This window comes from Bos mutus, chromosome X, assembly GCF_027580195.1.
Source record: "Bos mutus isolate GX-2022 chromosome X, NWIPB_WYAK_1.1, whole genome shotgun sequence".
Lineage (NCBI taxonomy): Eukaryota > Metazoa > Chordata > Mammalia > Artiodactyla > Bovidae > Bos > Bos mutus.
In genome coordinates this window covers 84,496,648-84,518,822 of record NC_091646.1, presented here as the reverse complement: position 1 = coordinate 84,518,822, position 22,175 = coordinate 84,496,648, and the positions used below count along the sequence as shown (strand labels likewise).

The 22,175-nt window shown below is 38.9% G+C and overlaps 2 protein-coding genes across 4 annotated transcripts in view; both read right to left on the bottom strand.

The window, feature by feature from the left end:
* AMER1 (APC membrane recruitment protein 1) overlaps positions 1-22,175 on the bottom strand; it is an 82,300-nt gene that overhangs the window by 10,425 nt on the left and 49,700 nt on the right. The window contains exon 3 of one of the 3 annotated variants that reach the window (XR_011463291.1): positions 21,556-21,720. The exons of 1 other annotated variant lie outside the window; for it this stretch is intronic. The gene's annotated coding sequence lies outside the window, so the exon portion shown is untranslated. Of the gene's footprint in view, positions 1-5,769; positions 21,721-22,175 lie in introns of those variants that run through there. One more of the 3 variants, XR_011463290.1, reaches the window with a different exon arrangement.
* The window catches only part of ARHGEF9 (Cdc42 guanine nucleotide exchange factor 9), a 554,493-nt gene that overhangs the window by 499,148 nt on the left and 33,170 nt on the right, over positions 1-22,175 (bottom strand). The window lies entirely within an intron of this gene.

Here is a 22,175-nt window from a genome sequence, read left to right as displayed (position 1 = left end):
GCTGGGAGCAGGAATTTGGGGGTTGTGGAGCAATCCCAGGGTGAGGGCTGCTGATGACTGTGAGGATACAGATTGAGGGGCTGTCTGGGAGGAGATTGTGGTGGAAAATGCCTGTGGGGAAAGGCCAGGCAGCCATGGAGGTAAGGCAATGGTGCTGAGTCATGCATAGAGGGTGGAGCCATCACCATAGCCTTTATTGTTCATTGGCAGCTGAACAATAAAGAGGCTGGCCCATCAAATGCCTGACGCACTGAACTACAGAGTAGGACTGCACCCAGGGTGCCTCTTTAAGTGTCTGGTGCACTGATGTACAGAGTGAGATCCCAGCCAGGGGTGCCACTTTATGTGCTTCACGTAAGGAACAACAGAGAAGGACTCCAGGCAAGGGAGCCTACTAAGTGCCTGAACTGGTGGAGCTATTGAGAAAGACTGGCCAAAGAGGCCTTCTGATTGCCGGCTACAAGAGACTCAAAAAAAGACTGTGATAGGGCCATAACTCCTGTGATGGAGGCAGTCCATGTCCTTGCACACTTGGCACTGCAAGGGTCCCCACAAGCCAAGCAGCTGCATCACCTTCGTGTTCAACTCTCACTGGGTCAGAGCTGCCTCAGGCAAAAATGTCTTGCATCTATGCACACAGGGTCACTTCAGTCATGTCTGACTCTGCAACCCTGTGTACTGTGGCCAGCCAGGCATCTCTGTCAGGGAGGTTCTCCAGGCTAGAATACTGGAGTATATTGGCCAACACTGGTTGCCATACCATTTTAGAGCACTGTATTTCCTACTACCCTAGCCGCCAACTCCCCTGAGTACCTGGTGCTGCCAGAACCCCTGCGAACCAAGCAGCTGCACCACCTCTGCACCTTTCCCTCAGTGGGGCACACTGAAGTCCTCTAGGGCAGCCTCAGGAGCAAATCCCAATGGATACAGCTTAAAATTCAACATTCAGAAAACTAAGATCATGGCATCCAGTCCCATCTCTTCATGACAAATGGGGAAACAATGGAAACAGTGAGAAACTTTATTTTTTTGGATTCCAAAATCACTGCAGATGGTAACTGCATCCATGAAATTAAAAGACGCTTGCTCCTTGGAAGAAAAGCTATGACCAAATTAGTCAGCATACTAAAACGCAGAGACATTACTTTGCCAACAAAGGTCCATCTAGTCAAAGCTATGGTTTTTCCAGTAGTCATGTATGGATGTGAGAGTTGGACTATAAAGAAAGCTGAGAACTGAAGAGCTGATGCTTTTGAACTGTGGTGTTGGGGAAGACTCTTGAGAGTTGTTTGGACTGCAGGGAGATCCAACCAGTCAATCCTAAAGGAAAGCAGTCCTAAATATTCATTGGAAGGACTGATGCTGAAGCTGAAACTCCAATACTTTGGCCACCTGATGCAAAAAAACTGACTCATTGGAAAAGACCCTGATACTGGGAAAGATTGAAGGCAGGAGGAGAAGGGGATGACAGAGGATGAGATGGTTGAAAAGCATCACTGACTCTATGGACATGAGTTTGAATAAGCTCCAGGAGTTGGTGATGGACAGGGAAACCTGGTGTGCTGCAGTCCATGGAGTCACAAAGAGTTGGACACAACTGAGAGACTGAACTGAACTGATAGCTGAGTTGGTCTTGTAACGGGGATCTTGGAGTAAACCAACAGACAGATAACAATTTTTCGATAATAATTCTTTGGGAGAGTTGTTTCATTCTACTTCCTCTAGTGGCTGTCAAGTTGCTTTGGAATATGGGCTGGTATTTTTTTTTTTTTTAAGTTTATGGCATAATTGGAGAGAAGTTAGAGCGTGGATGCATCTGCCTGCAATGTGGGAGACCTGGGTTCCATCCCGAGGTCAGAAAGATCCCGTGAAGAAGGAAATGGCAACCCACTCCAATACTCTTGCCTGGAAAATTCCATGGATGGAGAAGCCTGGTAAGTTACAGTCCATGGGATTGCAAAGAGTTGCACACGACTGAGCAACTTCACTTCTAGAGCCTGGAACTTATAATATCATACAGAAAATTATAATACCATACAGCTCACTATTCTTACTGAGATTCAATTGTGTTTCTTGAATAAACACTATGCAGGTTTTTAAAAGTCTTTTGTTAACTTCAGTGTTTTGAAAACGTTGATTTTGACAAATTTTACCAGGCTTTACCTTGCTTTTATAACGGAAAATTTTCGAGGTCCTACTGCCTATCCCTTTCACTGACATCATACTATACAATTACTTTTTAATTGGTTAAGAAAAAAGTAAACAAGTATGCAATTCTGCTTTGTATTATTACCTACATAATTACATGTATTGGAGTTGTTAATATTTTCATGGGGATTCAAATTAGAATCTGGTGTCACTTTCTTTCAAGCTAAAGAATTCCCTTTAGTTTTCTTGTAAGGCATATCTTCAAGCAACAAATTCTTTGTTTTAATTTGTGAATGTCTTAATTTCTCCTTCATTTCTAAGGATAAATTTGCCATATATACAATTCTTGTTCCATAGTTTATTTTCTTTCTCTCTGCACTTTGGCTATGCTGTCCAACTAATTCCATTGTTTCCAGGTCATCTGTTATTCTTGTGATTTTCTTGTGTATGACAAGTCATTTTTCTATTTTCAAGAGTCCTTGTTTTTGGCAGTTTAATTGTGGTTAGATGTGGATATTTTTGAATTTATCTTACATGAAGTTCACTGAGCATTTTGGATGTGTGGATTACTGTTTTTCAATAAAATTAGGATGATCCCAGCTAATATTTGTTCAGATATTCTTTATTTCTCTTTCTCTGGTTGCCTTCTAGACTCCCACTATGCATACCTTTGATGGTGTCCTGCAGGTCTCTTTATTCTTTCTAATTGTTTTTTCTTTCTGTCCGTCAGACTGGACAATACCAAATGATACATCCTTCAGGTTTACTGATTCTTTCTTCTACTAGGTTAAATCTTCCATTGAGCACCTGTAATTTTTTTTTTTTAATTTCAGTTATTTAACTTTTCAACTCTAGAAGTTTTATTCAGTTGTTTTTTTTAACTTTCATTATCTTTCTCTTTGTGCTTAGTCACCCAGTCACGTCCTACTCTTTGCAACCCCATGGACTGTAGCCTGCCAGGATCTTTTGTCCATGGAGATTCTCCAGGCAACAATACTGGAATGGGTTGCCATGCTCTCCTCCAGGAGATCTTCCCAACCCAAGTATCATACCCAGGTTTCCCACACTGCAGGCAGATTCTTTACCGTCTGAGCCACCAGGGAAGCATCTTTCTCTTTAGGAAATCTATGTTTAGTGAGTCATTCTTTTAATGTTTTTCCTTAATTCTTTAAAGAATTAAAGAATTCTTTAATGTGCCATAATTTTTGATTAAAAAAAAAAAAACGCCTTTTAACTAATACAATGTGGCAACTCAGGAAATTAGTTGCTCTCTTCCACAAGATTTGTCTTTATGGCTTTTATTTTTGTTACTGTTTGTTTAGTGGCTTTCCTCATCTAATTCTGTGAAGTCTGTATTTGACATATGTGGCGACTGAAGTTTCTGTTCGGATAGCTTAATGACCAACTAATAAATGAATAAAAATGTCCTTGAATGCCTGAAACCAGTAAATTTTCTAGCTGTTACAAAGGAGTTCAGTGTATATGTTGGAGCAAGCCTTAAATATTCAGTTAGGCTGTTTTCAACTCTGCCTTAGCTTTCATGATAATAGAAAAGCATCACAAAGTCAGACAGAAGTGATAGATGAAGGCCTTTTCGTGTCTTTTCATTCAAATAAAGAAAAGAACATCAATAAATGAAATAGAGAATATAAAAACAACAAAGAAAATCTGCAAACAAACCAAACAAACAAAAAAAAAGAAATCTTTGTTCTTCAGAAAGGTAAAAAAGTGGCAAACTTTTACTTCAAGTGACCAAGAAAAAAAAGAACTTTCAAATTACTAAAATCAGAGATGGGCATTAACATAATTTTGCATAATAAAAACTATTATAATGAAATGCTATGAACAATTGCATGCCAATAGTTACCCTAGATGAAATGGATAAATTCCCATGAAAACACAAATTATTTAAAATGATTCAAGAAAAAATAGGAAATATGAATAGACATATTACATAAAAGAGAGTGATTTAGTCATATAAAATCTTACAAAAAGAAGCCAAGGATGATTTCTTACTGAATTCTACTGGACCACTTTCCAACTCATCTTATGAGGTCATTACTATGTGTTCATTCACCAAGTCATGTCTGATGCTTTGTGACTCCATGGACTGCAGCCTATCTGCTTCCCCTGTCCATTGGATTTTCCAGGCAAGAATACTGGAGTGGGTTGCCATTTCCTCCTCCAAGGGATCTTCCTGACCCAGGGGTCAAACCCGCATCTCCTGCAACTCTAGCTTTGTAGGGGGATTCTTAACCCCATGGACTGTAGCCTGCCAGGCTAAACTGTCCATGAGATTTCCCAGACAATAATACTGGAGTGGGTAGCCAGTCGCTTCTACAGTGACAATTGGATATCCAAATGCAAAAGAGTGAATTTGGATGTTTACTTCCCACCATACACAAAAATTAACTCAAAATGGAAGAGATACCTGCACGTAAAAGCTAAATCTAATCTAAAATTATTAAATATTTAGATAAAAACTGTAATGGGTTGAGTTGCATTGCTCCCCTTCAGTTGTTGCATTTATAAACTTCAGCATGTGACCACATTTGAAGACGGTCTTTACAGAGGTAGTAATTTTACAATGAGTCCATTAGGATGGGCCCTAATCCAACATGATTTGTTTCCTTATAGAAGGAGAAAATTTGCACAGAGACACACATACACATAGTGATGATACCACATGAAGATGATGACTAAATGGCACCTCTACAAGTTGAAGAACTCCAACGATTGCCAGCAAACCACTGGATGTTTGGCAAGGGTCATGGAACATAATTTTTCTCATAGATCTCAGAGTGAACCAATTCAACTGACACCTTGATCATGGACTTCTAGCTTCCAGAACTATGGGACAATACATTTCTGCTGTTCACTAATATATAACCATGGGAGTAAATCTTCATGATCTCAGGTTAAACAATCCCCAGAGGAGGGCATGACAACCAACTCCAATATTCTTGCCTGGAGAATCCCATGGACAGAGGAGCCTGGTTGGATATGACCCATAGGGTCTCAAAGAGTCAGACACAACTAAAGCAACTTACCATGCGTGCACACTTATATATTAAAGCAAAATAACTAGTGACAAAAAAAAAAAAAAAAGATCAATTAGATTTCATCAAGATTTTAAAATTTTGTGAGTCAAAAGACTATCAAGAAAGTTAAGAAATAATCTACATATTGGAGAAAATATTTGGAATTCATATATCTGATGAGATTGGGTGCATTCAAGATAGTATGGCTGTAGACTGGAATTCATATATCTGACACATGCTCAGTTGCTTCAGTTGTGTCCAACTCTTTGTGACCCTATGGACTGTAAACTGCCAGGGTGCTCTGTCAATGGGATTTTCCCAGCAAGAATACTAGAATGGGTTGCCATGCCCTCCTCCAGGGGATCTTCCCAGGGATCAAAACTGTATCTTCTACATTGCAGGTGGATTCTTTACTGCTGAGCCACCAGGGAAGGCCTTCATATATCTGAAAAGAGCCTAGTATTTAGAATATATACATAACTTACAACCAGAAAAAGGCAGATAATCTAATTTTAAATAGAGGATTTGAATAGATGTTCATCCAAAGAAGATCTACAGTGGTAAATAAGCACAAGAAAAATGCTCAACATCATTCTTTATTAGAAAAACATAATTCCAAAGTGCAATGTAACGCCACTTCACATTTACAGTTATGACCATAACAAAATAAAAGTTTCTCCCTTTATGTAACTTATCGTTTTATCCTCTTGTGAGTATTTTGCAAAGCAAAAGTTTTTAATTTTATAAAGATCCAGTTTAACAGTTTTTCCTTTTATATATCACACGTTTGTTATCAAGTCTATGAACTCGTGGCGTAGCCTTAGATCTCCCCAAATTTTCTTCTATTTTTACATGATAGTTTTACATTTCACTTTTAAGTCTCTGTTTTGCTTTAAGTTGTAAATGCGGTTATTGAGTTTTTAATTTTGCTCTACACAGGTTCATTGTTATTACACAGAGTTGGGATTAACTTTTGTATATTGATCTTATATTTTTAACCTTGCTAAACATTTTAGTCTTGGTTTTCCAAGGATGCTTTTATTTCCCTATTCACAGGACACTGAATTCACATTTTGCTCTTCCTTTCTTTCAGCATTTGAAAAATATTCTGCCACTTCTCTTTGTCCTTCATGGTTTTGGATGAGAAATCTGCTGCCATTCAAATTCTAGCTCCCCTGCGGAAGAGATCAAGATGGCAGCATAGGAGGATGGGGAACTCACTTCCCTCCACACACACATCAAAGTTACACCTACATGTGGAATAATTCTCACTAAAAACTAACTGGAAACTGGCAGAAACTTCTGTACAACCAAGACTGTAAGAAAGATCCACGGGTAATTGCGTAGGAAGGGAAGAAAAGTGATCAGGTCAGGACCTGTACACCTGGGAGGAGACTCACAGGAAAAGAGAGAATACATGGGTGGAAATCTACCTGGGGAATGAGTGCTTTGAGCCACAGATTGGGTGCCACAGTTCTAGAGTCCTACACAGAGGAGTTGAGACCCCTTGGCTGGTTGGTAGAGGACTGGAACTAACAAGAAAGCTGAAGGAAGCCTGGACTTTGCTCTTGAGGAGCATATGAACCCTGCTTTTCCCTCAAGGCAGGGCAGAAAGGGCAGATTGAAATCACATGGCTGGCTGACTCATTTCCCACAACCACCTAGCTCTGTGCCCCAGCCTGAGCCAAGCAAAGCCCCAGCCCCACTTACTCTATATCATTGGTAATAAGAACATTAATTGAATTAGGAAAAAATAATATATGAACACAGTGAGAATTTTGATAATGAACTCGAAAACTATTTAAAAACCCAATCAGAAATGAAGAATTCAATAACTGATATGAAAAGCACACTAGAAGGAATGAAGAACAGATTAAGTGACACAGAAGAACATCTAAGTGATCTGGAAGATAGAATAATGGAAATCAATGGTTAGAACAGGAAATTAAATTTTTTTTTCATGAAAACAGTTTCACACAGCTATATTTAAAATGGATAACCAAGAAGCACCTACTATATAGCAAAAAAAAATCTTATTTTAAATGAGTGATTATAAAAAAATAATAAATGTCTATAAAGTAAGTAAGTAAAAACATGAGAACAGTTTAAGAGGTCTCTGTGATAACAATAAGCATATCAACATTTGCATTACAGGGGTCACAGAAGGAGAAGAGAGAGATCAAAATTGTATTTGATGAAATTACAGCTGAAAAGGTCCCAAATCTTAAGAAGGAGACAGATATACAGGTACAGAAGCATGCTGCTGCTGCTAAGTCACTTCAGTTGTGTTTGACTCTGTGCGACCCCATAGATGGCGGCCCACCAGGCTCCCCCGTCCCTGGGATTCTCCAGGCAAGAACACTGGAGTGGGTTGCCATTTCCTTCTCCAATGCGTGAAAGTGAAAAGTGAAAGTGAAGTCGCTCAGTCGTGTCCGACTCTTTGAGACCCCATGGACGGCAGCCTACCAGGCTCCTCCGCCCAAGGGATTTTCCAGGCAAGAGTACTGGAGTGGGGTGCTATTGCCTTCTCTGATACAGAAGCATAGAGGGTCCCAAACAAGATGAACTCAGAAAGACCTATGCCAAGACATTTAATAATTAAAATGGTAAATTTAAAGGTGAGAAAGAATTCTAAAGGCAGTAAGAGAAAAAAAAAGTCATACACAAGGGAATACTGATTTTTCTGCACACAATTTATAGACCAGAAGGTAGTGTGGCATGGTATTTTGGAAGTGATGAGGGGAAAAAACCTGCAACCTAGGATACTCTACCCAGCAAGATTATAATGTTGAATTGAAGGAGAAATAAAAGACCTTCTCAGACAAGCACAAATGTAAAAGTCCATTAATACTAAAACTGCATTAAATTAAATGCTGAAGGGTCTTCTCTAAATGGAAAAGAAGTAAGAGTCTATTCAAAAGGGAAAAATCATGTAAACTGTAAAAGGAACTACAACTACAAAAACCAGTATGGGATAAACATGAAGGTTTAAGATATGACATCAAAAACACAAAATATGAGGAAGGGGAGAAAAACATAGATATTTTAAAATGTACTTGAACTTAAATAACAGCCAGTTTGAACTTAAAAAACCACCACCAGGTCAACATATATGAAACACATGGTAACCAAAAATCAAAAACCTACAATAAACACAAAAAACTAAAAATAAAGGAACACAAGCATAAAACTAGGGAAGTAAAAGTCACTCCATCATGTCCGACTCTTCACAACTCCATGGACTATACAGTCTATGGAATTCTCCAGGCCAGAATACTGGAGTGGTTAGCCTTTCCCTTCTCCAGGGGATCTTTTCCACCCAGGGATGGAACACAGGTCTCCCATACTGCAGGCAGATTCTTTACCAGCTGAGCAACAAGTGAAGCCCAAGAATACTGGAGTGGGTAGCATATCCCTTCTTCAGAAGATCTTCCTGACCCAGGAATCGAACCAGGGTCTCCTGCATCGCAGGCAGATTCTTTACCAACTGAGCTATCGGGGGAAAAAAAAGTGTCAAATTACAAGGAAAGAATCAAAAAGAAGTAATGATCAGAGAGCTACAAAAAAAAAAAAAAAAACAGAAAAGAAGTAATAACTTGGCAATAAGTACATACCTATGAATATTTACTTTAAATATCAATGGAATAAATGTTCCAATCAAAAGACATAGGGTGAAGGGATAAAAAAGCAAGACCCATCTATATGCTGCCTACAAGAGACTCACCTCAGACATAAACATACACACAGACTGAAAGTGAGGGGATGGGAAAAGACATTTCATGTAAACAGAAAGAACAAGAGAGCAGAGGTAGCAATACTCATATCAGGCAAAATAGACTTTAGAACAAGGGCTATAACAAAAGATAAAGAAGGACATTATATAATGATGAAGGGATCAATATAAGAAGATAATATTATACTTATGAAGATATATGAACCAAAAAAAATATGAACGTAATACAGAAGCACCTAAATATATAAAGCTATTAATAATACTAATAGATGTAAAGGGAGAAATTTACAATAATACCATAATAGTAGGGGACTGTAACACAACTGGAATCAATGGACAGATCATCCAGACAGAAAATCAGTAAGGTAACAGTGGTATTAAATGACACAATAGGCAGCTGGAATTAATAGATACCCATCCTGAAAGATGATGCTGCAAAAGGGATGCACTCAATATGCCAGCAAATTTGGAAAACTCAGCAGTGGCCACAGGACTGGAAAAGGTCAGTTTTCATTCCAATCCCAAAGAAAAGCAGTGCCAAAGAATGTTCAAACTACTGCACAATTGCACTTACCTCACACGCTAGTAAAGTAATGCTCGAAATTCTCCAAGCCAGGCTTCAGCAGTACATGAACAGTGAACTTGCAGATGTTCAAGCTGGTTTTAGAAAAGGCAGAGGAACCAGAGATCAAATTGCCAACATCCTCTGGATCATCAAAAAAGCAAGAGAGTTCCAGAAAAATATCTATTTCTGCTTTATTGACTATGCCAAAGCCTTTGACTGTGTGGATCACAATAAACTGTGGAAAATTCTGAAAGAGATGGGAATGCCAGACCACCTGACCTGCCTCTTGAGAAACCTATATGCAGGTCAGGAAGCAACAGTTAGAACTGGACATGGAACAACAGACTGGTTCCAAATAGGAAAAGGAGTACGTCAAGGCTGGATATTGTCACCCTGCTTATTTAACTTCTATGCAGAGTACATCATGAGAAACGCTGGGCTGGAAGAAGCACAAGCTCGAATCAATATTGCCAGGAGAAATATTAATCACCTCATATATGCAGATGACACCACTCTAATGGCAGAAAGTGAAGAGGAACTAAAGAGCCTCTTGATGAAAGTGAAAGAGGAGAGTGAAAAAGTTGGCTTAAAGCTCAACATTCAGAAAACGAAGATCATGGCATCTGGTCCCATCACTTCATGGGAAATAGATGGGGAAACAGTGTCAGACTTTATTGTTTTTGGATCCAGAATCACTGCAGATGGTGACTGCAGCCATGAAAGTAAAAGATACTTATTCCTTGGAAGGAAAGTTATGACCAACCTAGATAGCATATTGAAAAGAAGAAACATTACTTTGCCAACAAAGGTCCGTCTAGTCAAGGCTATGGTTTTTCCAGTGGTCATGTATGGATGTGAGAGTTGGACTGTGAAGAAAGCTGAATGCTAAAGAATTGATGCTTTTGAACTGTGGTGTTGGAGAAGACTCTTGAGAGTCCCTTGGACTGCAAGGAGATTCAACCAGTCCATTCTGAAGAAGATCAGCCCTGGGATTTCTTTGGAAGGAATGATGCTAAAGCTGAAACTCCAGTACTTTGGCCACCTCATGCGAAGAGTTGACTCATTGGAAAAGACTCTGATGCTGGGAGGGATTGGGGGCAGGAGGAGAAGGGGACAACAGAGGATGACATGGCTGGATGGCATCACTGACTCGATGGATGTGAGTTTGAGTGAACTCCAGGAGTTGGTGATGGACAGAGAGCCCTGGCATGCTGCAATTCATGGGGTTGCAAAGAGTCGGCCACAACTGAGCGACTGAACTGAACTGAAAGTACCACCCTAAACAATTAGAAAAGGAAGAAAAGAGTCTGAATAGGCAAAAAATAAAATATTAAAGATCAGAGAGAAAATAAATGAAATAAAACCAAATAACAATTTTTAAAAATCCATGAAGCCAAGAGCTGTTTTTTAAGATATAACAAAAGATAAATAAAACTGATAAACTTTTAGCTAGACTCACCAAGAAGGAAAAAGGGTGGAGACATAAACAAAATAAGAAATTAAAGAGAAAAAGTAACAACCAATATCACAAGATGCAAGAAATTATAAGAGAATACTATGAACTATATGACAACAAATTGAACAACCTAGAAGAAATTGACACATTTCTAGGATCATACACCTGGCAAGAAGAAACAGGTAATTTGAAAAGATCAAAACTAGAAGTTAAATTGAATTTGTAATAAAAAAAAAAAAATAAACAAAACTCCCAGCAACCAAACTCCAGGACCAGATGGCTTCACAGGGGAATACTACCAAACATAGAATGTAGAAACAATACCTATCTTTCTAAAGCTATTTTAAACAATTGAAGAGGATGGACCAATCCTAAGTTCATTCTATGAGATCACCACTACTCTGATAACAAAATCAGACAAAGACATAATTTAAAAAAAAAAAAAAGAAGAAAATTTCAGGCAATATCTTTGATGAATATACAAACAAAATCCCCCCCCAAATATTAACCAAATGAATCCAACAATATATAAAATAGTCATACATCATGATCAAGTGGGATTTATTCCAGGGACTCAAGGATGATTCAATAGTCATCAGTCAATGTAACACATCACCGCAATAAAAGGAAGAATACAAATTACATGATCATCTCAACAGATGCAGAAAAAGCATTTGAGAAAATTCAATATTCATTCATGATTAAAAAAAAAACTCTTATCAAAGTTAATATAGAGGGAACATATCTCAAACATTAGCTAGGCCATTTATGACAAATCCACAATTAACATCATACTCAGTGGTGAAAATTTCAAAGTCTTTCCTCTAAATTGAGAAAAGAGTAGAGTTTGGAATTTCAAAAATACAATGTTAAAAAAAAGGAAGAAGAAACATAAAGAGAGAAAACAAACAAACAAACAAAAACAATGCCGCAAAAATTATAAAGAAAATTGAGAAAAGAGAAACAAGGATGGCCACTCTCATCACTTCTATTTAACATAGCATCAGAAGTCTTAGCCATTGCATTCAGACAATAAAAGGAAATAGATGGTATCCAAACTGGGAGAGAAGAAGTAAAAGTGTCACTACTGTCATCTACATGATACTTTATATAGAAAACCCTAAAGTCTCTACCAGGTAACTATTAGATCCAGTAAATGAATTCAGCAAAGTTTCAGGAGACAAGATTAAAGTACAGAAATCTGTTACTTTTCTATACACTAATAATAAACTACCAGAATAAGAAAGTGGAAAAAAAAATCCTGTTTAAAAATCACATCAAAAAGAATAAAATTCCTTGGAATAAACTTAACTAACAAGTTGAAAAATTATACTCTGAAAACTATAAAACACTGAGGAAGGAAATTAAAGATTATACAAAGAAATGGAAAGGTATCCAGTGTTCTTGGATTAGAATGATTAACTTTGCTAAAATGCCCAAACTTCTCGAAGCAATCTATAAATTTAATGTAATTTCCTCAAAACACCCATGACATTTTCCACAGAACTGGAACAAATAATTCTAAAATTTATATTTTAGGTCTTTACATGAAAGACCCCAAATTGCCAAAGCAATTTTGAGAAAAAAGTAAAAAAGTACAAAGCTCTAGGTATCACCTTCCCTGAATTACAAAGCTGCTGCTAAGTCACTTCAGTCATGTCCGACTCTGTGTGACCCCATAGATGGTGGCCCACCAGGCTCCCCCGTCCCTGGGATTCTCCAGGCATGAACACTGGAGTGGGTTGCCATTTCCTTCTCCAATGCATGAAAGTGAAAAGTGAAAGTGAAGTTGCTCAGTCATGTCTGACTCTTAGCGACCCCGTGGACTGCAGCCTACCAAGCTCCTCCGTCCATGGGATTTTCCAGGCAAGAGTACTGGAGTGGGGTGTCAAAAACAGACACATAGAACAATAGGACAGAACAGAGAGCCCAGAAATAAATCCACACAACTATGGTCAATTAATCCATAACAAAGTTTGGAAGAATATACAACAGGGAAAAGACAATCTCTTTAATAAGTGGTACCAGGAAAACTGGACAACTATATGTAAAAGAATGAAATTAGCATAGTTCCTTATACTACATAGAAATAAAGTCAAATGAATTAAAGACTGAAAGACAAAACTTAAAATTCTTAGCAGAGAACATAGGCAGAACATTCTTTGACATAAATCATAGCATTTTTTTAATCTGCCTCAGGCAAAAGAAATAAAAGCAAAATTAAACACATGGGACCTAATTAAACTTAAAGGCTTTTGCACAGCAAAGGAAACCATTGGCAAAATGAAAAGACAACATATGGAATGGAAGAAATATCTGCAACTGATATCACTACCAAAAGGCTAATATACAAAATATATAAATGGTTCATACAACTGAACGTCCAAAAAAATCCAATCAAAAAATGAGAAGACTTGAGTAGACATTTTTCCAAAGGTGACAGATGGCTAACAGGCATATGAAAAGCTGTTCAACATAATTAACCATTAAAGAAATTCAAATTAAAACCACAATGAAATATCACCTCACACCTGATAGAATGGCTATTATCAAAGTTTGGCCAAAAAAAAAAAAAAAAGCAGATATGTCATATGTATACAATGGGCTTCCCTGGTGGGTCAGATGGTAAAGAATCTGCCTGCAATATGGGAGACATGGGTTCAATCCCTGGGTCAGGAAGATCCCCTGGAGAAGGGAATGGAAACCCACTCCAGTATTTTTGCCTGGAGAATTTCATGTACAGAGGAGCTGGTGGGCTACAATCCATTGAGTGGCAAATGAGTCGGAAACGACTGAGCAACTAACACACATATGATGGAATATTGCTCAGCCATATTAAAGAATGTAATTCTGCCATTTTCAACAACATGAATGGACCTAGAAAATATAATGGTAGTGATTTAAGTCATAGATATCACTTATATGTGGAATCTAAGAAAATAAAGAAAACTGATATAAATAGTAAAATAGAAACAGACTCACTGATATAGAAAAGAAACTAATGATTCCCAGTGGGGAGAGCAAAGAGCAGAGGGGCATAATAGTGGTACAGGGTTATGAGACACAAACTACTATGTATAAAATATAAAAGCAACAAGGATATATTGTGCAGCACAGGGAGACATAGGGGCTTACATTATTTTGTAACATCTTTTAATGGAGCATAATCTAAAAATACTAAAGCAATATGCTGTATACCTGAAACATAAATAATTCAATCATATTTCAATATGAAAAGAATTATTTTTGAACCACTGAATTTTTATTTACTAAAACCAGAAACAATAAATGGAATAAAATTCTGACTTTCTTTAATAAATTTTAAAATAAATTCTTCTTCCCCTATAGCAATATATTGTTTCTCTATGGCTGCTTTCAAGGTTTTTTTTCTTTTATTTAGTTTCAAAGTTTTAATTATATTGCTTGAATATCTTATTTGGTATTCATTCAGTTTCTTGAATATGTAAGTTTATGCCTTTCATCAAAATTTGGAAGTTTTCATCTATCATTTCTTCATATACTCTTTCACCTTCACTCTCTTTTCTCTCCATGACTCAAATGATACAAATGTTATATCTTTTTTTTAGTCCCACCAGTTTTGTGGTTTTGCTCATTGTTTTCAACCTATTTTGTCTCTGTTGTTCAGACTGCATAAATGCCACTAAACTGTCAAGTTCACTGATTCTGTTATCTTCTTCAGTTTTGAGCCTCAGTTCAGTTCAGTTCAGTCGCTCGGTCGTGTCCGATTCTTTGCAACCCCATGAATCGCAGCACGCCAGGCCTCCCTGTCCATCACCAACCCCCGGAGTTCACTCAGACTCACGTCCATCGAGTCAGTGATGCTATCTAGCCATTTCATCCTCTGTCGTCCCCTTCTCCTCCTGCCCCCAATCCCTCCCAGCATCAGAGTCTTTTTCAATGAGTCAGCCTACCCACATTTTAATTTTTTTTTAATTTCTATTTGGTTCTTTTTGATAACTTCTAATTCATTCTTGAGACTTTCTGATTTTTCATTTGCTTCAGGAGAATTTATTATTGGCTACTGAAGCATTTTTATGATGGCTGCTTTAAAATCTTTTTCATGGCAAAACTAATACAATTATGTAAGGTTTAAAAATAAAATAAAATTAATTAAAAAAAAAAAAAAAAAAAAAAAAAAAAAAAATGATTGCAAAGCCTATCATGTCGCTCTTCGTAGTTGTAAATGCTCCTTTTTTTCTTCTCTCTCTCTAGCTTAATGTTTTAAGTTTGGCAAAACTAATACAATATTGTAAACTTTAAAAATAAAATAAAAGTTAAAAAAAAAAAAAGAAAGAAAGAAAAAAAAAAGAATTGTGTCTTTAAATGAAAATGCAAGTCTATATCCAGATATTTTGTGTCTTTATTTTAAATTTAAACTTCAAGGACACTTGTAATGCCAGAGAATAAAGAGAAATTTGAATTAAAAAAAAAATCTTTTTCACATAATTCCCAACATCTGATTTATCTCAGTGTTGGCATCTGTTGATTGTCATTTCTCTTTAAAGTTTGATTATCCTGGCTCTTGTATGACAGGTGATTTTTTAAATTTTATCATGGATATTTTGTATAGTGTGTTAGGAGACTCTAAGTTCTATATAAATGTTTTATGTTGGAAGGAAGTCATCCTGTTTAGGTTTAACAGTAGCCTGGACTACTTTTGTTAGCTGTGGCACTGACAGTAGTTTTCTTTGGGTCTTTACCATACTATTTTAGTCTTCATGGTCTATCTGGTCCTGATGGAATTCCCATTTATTTCTGATGCTGCTGCCTGGGGGTTAGAGAGAATCCCCCAGGCCAGGCTACCTGGTGAACCTAGATTGGGTGAAAATAGTCATTGTCCTGCAAGGAGGAGGAGCATATCCCAGGCTAGGCCATTTGTTTTGCTAGGATATCCCTTGATGGTATCACCTAGTTACTTGATGTCTCTTAATAGTAGACTCTGAGGCCTGGCAGAGAAGGAAAATGATTCCTTTTACTGCTTTTTATCAGCTGGACTCCCCGTCAATCCTCTTTGCTGGTGCTGTTGGAACCACATGATGTTGTCAGAGGGATATCTGTTCTTTCTGGGAGAAGTTTAAACCTTCCTTGGCAGCCTTCTGTTGTTAGGTTTGGGGTCAGGAAATGCCAGGTCTATGTCACCTTTTTTCATGGGTGGGAGGATGTATGATGTTCTGCTGTTGTGCTACATTCTTCCAATTCTATGATCCCTAACCAGTTCACCTCTTCTTACCACTTTTCACATTCTCCTCTGGTATGTCTTATGTTATTTCCAGAATTTATCATTGTATTTTAAGTGAAGCACATCTGGACCAGTGTGTGTTAGTTGCTCAGTCGTGCCAACTCTGTGACTCCATGGACTATAGCCCACCAGGCTCCTTTGTCCAGAAGACACCCATAAAACATTAAAAAAAAATCATTACTACCTGTCATAAAGAAGAGTAATGTATTACTTTTGCCCTTAAGGAACAATAGGCTAGTCAGAGAGATGAGACAAGAATATAAACATAACAATAGCATTTACTATTTACTATGTTTCAGTTTATAGTTAGTAAGCATTCAGTTTCCAAATTTGCTGGCATATTGCTGGCATATTGAGTGCAGCACTTTCACAGTATCATGAGTTTAAGTTAATAAGTATTTAAAATTTTATAACACCTTCTGAAAGAGGTACTAATGAGTTGCCCATTTTAAATATGTGCAAGAAAATTTAGGCAACTTGTTCAGTGTCACACAGCTGTGTCAGTCACTCAGTCATGTCCGACTCTTTGTGATCCCATGGACTATAGCCCACCAGGCTCCTCTGTCCATGGAATTCACCAGGCAAGAATACTGGAGTGGATTGCCATTCCTTTCTCCAGAAGATCTTCCCAACCCAGGGATCAAACCTGGGTCGTCCACATTTCAGGCAGATTCTTTACCATCTGAGCCACCAAGGAGGTCACATGGCTAGTAATTAGCAAAGTCAGGACTAAAACCTAAGCAGTCCTACTTAAAAGCTGCTACTCTACTATACTAAGTTGAATAACAATACAAAGAGGCAAATGAATAGGGTTCAGAACAGTAAATGAACCTGCTATGATGTGGAAATCAGGATGAGGTAGCATTTAGGAAGTGTCATGAGGGATAAGAAGGATTTCAATGGGTAAAGGTGGTGAAAGTCTAGTATGAAAGAAGAGCATGTATAAAGACCCTGTGGTGGTAACAATGGGGCCTACTGAGGAAACCACTCTAGTATATAGAGTGGTGAGAGTTAGGACTATAATAAAGTTTGGAGCAATAAGATAGAAGTCTTTGAATGCCAAGTTGAGGAAGTCAGTATTAATTTCATAGGCAATAGTGACTTCACAAGAGGCATGACCTGAGTAGTTTGGTGATTTCTAAAGAACATTCTAGTGGCAGTAGCTGAGAGTAGATAAATGGAGTTCATGGCGACTAGGAGTGGGTGAAGGCCTGACCTAGGACCATGGCAGCCAAGATGGAAAGGAGGTAATTGATACAGGAGATATTTAGTGGGTAGAATCAAGAGAATTTAGTGACTTATTAGATATGGTGACTGAGCAAAAGAAAGGAGTCAATAATGACTCTTTTTAGGAGTCTGGCTGGCTGGTAATGCCATTAAGTGATATGTTGAATTCTTCTGCCTTTGGGAAACGTAAAAAAGCAGTATAGCATCACCTGTGTATCAGTCTTTTGATATGTGAAGACTATTATTCTGTTGACAGACACATTTCTGTTCTCAAGGAACACTTCCTTTCACCTTTCCTCATAGATCCTATTTCCAACTGTTATAATAACTTTCCTTTGCTCTCTTTTGGACACACTCAAATTTCCAGCACTCTTAGGGTGTAAGACACAGGCAGACTGGTGAGGGTGGAGTGAAGAGAAAGAGTGAGGAAGAGAGAAGTGTGTGGTGGAATAATGAGGCTATAGCATAAGGATATAAGGACCTGAATTCAGACCTTTAACTTAGTGGAGGCGATGAGGCAAAAGACCTGTGGATATCTTAGCCCATCAGTGCTGTGTTTCTCATGTCAAAGCCTTGTCCATTTTGGTAAGGAATCAGAGGAAAAAAAAGTGGTAACGTAGCCTTTAGGGTTAAGACAAAGAACTAAGAGCCCTGGGGCCTAACTCCAGCTCAACCTCAGGTCATCTGAAGGGCCTCAGTAAAACCTTTTCCATTCCAAGTACTCCCCTCTGCTAAAGATGACATTCTGTTAGGTTGAACTATATGAATTTCCCAATACTCACCTAGTTTTGACTGGCACAAACAGCAGTATTACATGGTTCAACTTAGTATTTTCATCTATTGTAATCATGTGCCTGCTTACCTTACCACTTTCACACAGTATGTACGCATGTGCAGTCAGACATATATACATGGAAACACACACACCACTGCTAAATTGGCAGATCCTTTATGATTGAAACAATTGTAGATTTTTGAAAAAAAATTCGTATTTGTAGTGTTTGCCCATTTCCATAGAGGAAATTACTCTCTCATTGCCAATTTCATCTACCAATGTGATGTCTTCCCTCGTAGCTCAGTCGGTAAAGAATCTGCCTGCAGTGAAGGAGACCCAGGTTTGATTCCTGGGTTGGGAAGATTCCCTGGAGAAGGAAATGGCAATCCCCTCCAGTATTCTTGCCTGGAGAATCCCATGAACAGATAAGCCTGGCAGGCTACAGTCCATGGAGTTGCAAGAGTCAGACACGACTTAGCAACTAAACCACCACTACCATGTGATGTCACTGAATGTGGAGTTGGGAAGAGATGTGCATGCACAGTTGGCTCTTAAGAGTTGGTATAAGTTGGCTGTAACATACCACTGCTTTATCTCTATATCCCTTTATAACATTTAGTAAAGGATCTCAGTATGAGGGCAGTAATGGTCAATTTGTACATAAAGCCTTCTCCTGAAGAATCCAAATTGCACAGAAAATGCCAGTAATAACAACCATTTTGATACTTTGCTTTACAGTTTTCCAAATAATTTGCATATCTATTTTAGGAGGAAGGCAGGAGGGAGACAGGATAGGAATTCATATTCTTATCTTATTGAATGAGGAAGCTGGGGATAAACTGAGATCGAGAGGTTGGGAGCATTAAGAAAGTGAATTCCTTTAGTTACCGCAATTAAAAAAATATGCCCCACACATACATGTCAAAAATAAGACTCTTAAGTCACTGTATTCAATGACTGGATAATTCATGTACTTCAACCTAATAGAATGCCATTTTTAGCAGAAGGGATCTGGCTACTGGTAGGTATAAATGCCTTTTCACAGGGCCCTGACTTTGTGAGAAAAATGAGCTCATAGAGGGCAGACAACCAGTACCAAAGCATTTGAATACTACTACCATTTTGCATTTCTGTAGCCTTTTACAACTTTTTTAAAAGTACCTTCACATTTACTATCTACTGCATTCCCAGGTGGCCCTAGTGGTAAAGAACCCACCTGCCAATGTAGGAAACATAAGAGTGGCTAGTTCAATCCCTGGGTAGGGAAGATCCCCTGGAGAAGGGCATGGCAACCCACTCCAGTATTCTTGCCTGGAGAATCCCCACGGACAGAGGAGCCTGGTGGGCTACAGTTTATAGGGTGGCAAAGAGTCAGACATGACTGAAGCAACTTAGCACGCATGCATTTTCCAGTAGGAAAAATGAAGATAGTCTCAGCTGAAGCACAGGATTGGTGGGAGAGAGTGGCTGAATAGGTATTAATGACCCCATTTAGAAGGGGAGAAAACATGCTCAGGGCTGTTGACAGACCTATTCAGAATCTCAAGGACTTGCCTGTTACACACTCTGGCTGCTCTCTGCACAGGCCTGTCCCAAGCCATTTTTTTCAACTTCCAGGTGAGTAGGGTCCTTCAGACTGCCATACCTCTAAGTTCAGGCCCAGAAGTAGCATTATAGATATCCTACAAATACTTGGCTTTAAGGCCTGAAAGCAGCCCTCAAGGGAGGGACCCTGAGGAAAGTATTTTGGTTAGTCCTTTGTTTGCACCCTGTGTGTAGATACAGTTCACATGCCTACACAAACATTTATTGACAACTCATAAAAGCTCAGCCTTGACACCAAGCACCATCCATTGTTATCTCCTTCCTGCTCACCTGTTTGGTCCCACTGTTCCTCACTTTCTTCCTCCCTTTGCACCTGAGCTTCTCATGCCTACCTTAAACTCCTTACTTAGATGATAATTTTAATTATACAGCTCAGATCTTAGCATGCTCTTCCAGGTACAGCCTGCTAAGGTTTCCTGGCACCAGGCATTTCCAATTTCTGATAAAAGAAACAAACTTGTCACTCATCCTCCTTGAAGTCTCCAATTCTATCTTCCTGGGGTGGGACATGGGACCTTGATCCTGGATGCTGACAGCTCTGGCTTTTCTGGGATGCTTAAGTCTAGCCACCAACAGGCACTCACAAAACTCAGTGAGAGAAGTATGAAAGGCCCATACTCATATTTCTTGAGCAGCTTAGGTCTTTACAGAGGGTGACCAGGTTGACTAGATTCTCAATCACTATAGGGTCCACACCTACCAAGGATCCAAATTGAGGTTGCCTATGTGCCAAGGGTACAGGCCACAATGACAACTGAGATTGACCATCATCTGGGTAGGGCCCACATGGGCCAGGCACTGGATAGAGAAGTTTTATACACATCATTGCTAATCCCTACAACATATAGATTATTTCTTCCATTTTATGGACTTCCCTGGTGGCTCAGATGGTAAAGTGCCTGTCTACAATGCGGGAGATCTGGATTCGATCTCTGGGTTGGTAAGATCCCCTGGAGAAGGAAATGGCAATCCACTCCAGTACTATTGCCTGGAAAACCCCATGGAGAGAGGAGCCTGGTAGGCTACAGCCCATGGGGTCACAAAGAGTCGGACACGACTGAGCAACTTCACTTTCTTCCACTTTCTTCCATTTTATAGATGAAGAAGTTGAGGGTTAGAGAAGTTCTCACTTATCCAAGCTCACATAAGTAGGTCGTGGAACCAAAAAGAGAATCAAGGTCTGTTTGACTGAAAACTCATACCACTTAGCCTCTTGCAGGTGTTTAGGAATAATAAAAAAGGACCTAGATGAATTTGTCTAAAGAGTCTTGTTCTGAGACCCACACTTGAAGAGGGCCACTAATAGTGGAGTGCTTTCAGCATGGATTGAGAAGGCTGGGGAAGGGACTTAGACCAAGGACATATGAGGAAAGACTGGAAGGATGTAACACTGTTTTGCCTGGAAAAGAGACAACACCAGATAACAAGTATCAGGCCATGTCATTCTCTGCTGCTGCTGCTAAGTTGCTTCAGTCGTGTCTGACTCTGTGTGACCCCATAGACGGCAGCCCACCAGGCTCCCCCATCCCTGGGATTCTCCAGGCAAGAACACTGGAGTGGGTTGCCATTTCCTTCTCCATGTCATTCTCTGCTCCCCTCTAACTCAGGACAGGAGTCAAAGTCTTTTCAACAGTCTTCTCATCTCCCTCACTCCAACATTACCTCTGTAACCTCATCCCTTCACTCACTCCACTTCAGGTACACTGGACTCATGTTTGTTCCTGGTATTTATTATCTTCTCTTACCTTGAAGTTTCAGTTCTTCTCTCAAATGTGACCTGCACAGTGAGTCTTCTCTTGACCACTCTATTTTAAATTGGAACCTCCTGTCTTTCCTTTATTTCCCTCCATTGTATCTATCACCATCCGACATATGATAACTTTATTTATTTTGCTTCATTATCTGCCCACCTGCAGAAAAAAGTAAGTCCCATAAGCAGGGAGATGGGGAGAGGGATTTTTTTTTTTTAATCTTGCTTATTCACTGCTGGACCCACAGCACCTAGAATAGGTACTTAACATTTGTTGAACCAAAGAATACCATCTCTGCCTTCAGATCTGGAAGGACTGTTATGGGGCAAAGAGAGTAGATAGCAAATAGGATCTGTGTGACTCCCAGGGACTAAGCTAGGCCTATTCCAGCTCAACGTAAATAGGGACATCTTAGGCATTAAAACTGCCCCAGGAATCTATGCTAGTGGAGGTGAGCAGGAGCAAGACAGATGATATAGGAAGAATTTAAGCATCAAAAAGGAAAGGGTGAGGAAAGGACCACAGTCTGAGATTCTGTGTTCTCCAACTCGTTTAAGGATGAAGAACCTGAGGCTCTGAGATATGAAGTTTCCATCAATTGCAGGTAGAACAGG